Source organism: Alosa alosa, chromosome 7, assembly GCF_017589495.1.
Source record: "Alosa alosa isolate M-15738 ecotype Scorff River chromosome 7, AALO_Geno_1.1, whole genome shotgun sequence".
Lineage (NCBI taxonomy): Eukaryota > Metazoa > Chordata > Actinopteri > Clupeiformes > Clupeidae > Alosa > Alosa alosa.
This window is the reverse complement of record NC_063195.1, coordinates 12991713-12994212: the sequence shown is the minus strand read 5'-3', so window position 1 is coordinate 12994212 and position 2500 is coordinate 12991713. Positions and strand designations below refer to the sequence as shown.

Below are 2500 nucleotides of genomic sequence, written 5' to 3'. Positions count from 1 at the left end.
ACTTCAACATGTTGGCTGTGCGTGGCAGTATTTCCAAATTCCCGAAAATTATAACAAAATTGCTATTTGCAGTGCTTGTAAAGTACCAGTGATGTGAGGAGAGGTAAAACGATACTCTTTACAAAGCACCTAGCCAGAAAAAAACGGCACCAGCTAAAACTGTAATGATGCATTGCTAAGTTTTTGTTTACAATGCCAATCAGTTTCTAAAGTGTGTAGCGTTAGCTAACGTTAGAAAACTAGCGTCTAGAAGTAGTTGTTGAATGTTTGTGCCTCTCACTCCGCTTTAACCCTTTCTGCCAATAGTTTTCTAGTGATTAGTTGATGATTGGTTGGTTGTTCTATCTTCAGGCCATCTGTTTTGACAGGCAATTAGAAAGCTCTAGACTAGAGTTTGATGTTCATCGGACATGGAACTCAATACCAACTGCTGATTAGCAGTTGCTGATTGCTGAGTTCCATTCATGGGCAGCTGGAACTGAGAAAGCAGAGTGACTGAGACTTTTTTGAAACAGGTCATCAAATTCAAAATGAACATATATATGTTCCATGAAATAGTAAAAACTACTATATATATTTAGTAAAAACTACGTCCATTTTGCAGCTAAATATGGGTTTTCGAGATTTGTACATTTTCACCATCTGTTTTGTTTGCATTACACAGCATCCCAAATTTTCTGATTTGTGGAGAGAGAAAAAGTGATTGCTTCAGTGGGTGATGGAGTAGAATTCCAGAATCAGGTGCTCATCAGGATCAAAAGGAATGCATGTCAAAAGAGGAGAGAAGAGATCCGAGGCACTCTGATATATTAATAAAAGTCCTTTATTTTACTTTGGACCAAAGCTTTGGGCCAGGTTGAACTTTACTCGCTGACAAACCTTGTTTATTTGAGCTCTAAATGAAAGACTAGTATCCATTAGCACACCAAGATACTTAAACTCTGACACCACCTGCAGTCTCTCCTGCTACAAACATACATCTCGCTCTGTACCAATTTGTTAAGACTTGCTAAAGAACATACAAAAATACTTGCTAAAAAACATACGCTTCTGTTTTTTAGACACATTTCGTTGCAATTTTGTAACCATAACCATTTAGTACTTTGTAAACTGATCTGCAGCTTGATCTGCACTGCTAGTATGTACAAAGATCACTAAGCCATCGGCATGATGTCGAGGGCTCTCTGGGGTGTTGAGCGCTCAACTCCAAAAAATAAACATTGGATTCATGGTGCGTAAATTAGACAACTATGATAAACGATGAACATGACGAAATGTCAGCATGCCATTGAAGATAGCATGAGGCATAAAAAAAAAAAATCTTGGGTTCCTTGTTTCCGACCGACCCTGTCAATTTATGTGCGACCCAAATTTATTTTATGAGCTTGGGGAAGAAATAACACTAAATACATTAAATAAATCCACAAATAAAAGGCGAACTATAATTACATTAATTACCCCTTGCGTTATGTATAGGGATGAGCGTATTCTCTCTTTTACAAAGTAGCCTATGCACAGCTGTTCACGAAGACGATTGTTTGTCACTTACCAAGGCACTCGCAATTTTGTCCAAACACCGCAACTTTTTCGCAAATTTGACCAATCATCGTAGTTTCACCTTGAAATTTCACCTACCACAAAGGTCCCTCGCGCAGACTATTGAGCCAGATGGCACACTTACTTCTGCACCTTCTGCATATGACACCAAAGACTGCCCTAACGTGTTCGTTCCTCTACAGTTTTGATGACAATAAATAGAAGGCTAACGTTAATGATCTGCTTACTTGCATCTCTCAACCTGGTGTTGCTAACCTACCTAGGCTATGAAAGTAAGTTAATTAAGGCCTATTACTGACATTTGAGTAGGCTATGCAACCCATTGGCAAACGTTTACCTGGATATGTCCTTTTAGCTTATGTCATGTTTGCTAGCTTGTGGGCTTAGTTTGAGTAGTGCTACCAAAATCATAGAAATTAATAAAATAGCAAGACATTTACCTCTTCTATGATCCAAGAATGATTTCATTCGAGTTGTTTTTTTTAACATTTATTTTAACTAATGACATAGAAGACATTCCCAATTGCATCCACATATCGTAATGCACTATGCAAAAAGTGATTTACACTCGTAGCGAACACAGTGAGATGCAAACCTTCAATCCACTCAGAAATGTAATTAGGCTACTCTCACGTCCTTAAAGGGCAGGCAGTCAATTAGGCGACACCAATGTAATGACATTAAACAGAAGTGTAGTCAAATAGTTTAAATCAATATGAAATTACTAGATACTTACTTGGCTATTAGTAATTATGCAGGCCACAGACTATGAATTATTAAAAAGATATGAACCTAATATGAATTACAAAATATATGAATGTATAGAAACATATGACATGATGCCATCTCTTTTTAGGTGACTGTCTTTTTGGACAGTTCTACTAAAGGTTATACGCTTTTGAATTACCTCAGTCAAAGCATTTTCACAAATAATGTAGGCCTA

At 37.3% G+C, this 2500-nt stretch overlaps 1 protein-coding gene across 4 annotated transcripts in view; it reads left to right on the top strand.

Moving 5' to 3' along the window:
* b3gntl1 (UDP-GlcNAc:betaGal beta-1,3-N-acetylglucosaminyltransferase-like 1) overlaps positions 1 to 2500 on the top strand; it is a 61590-nt gene that overhangs the window by 23833 nt on the left and 35257 nt on the right. The window lies entirely within an intron of this gene.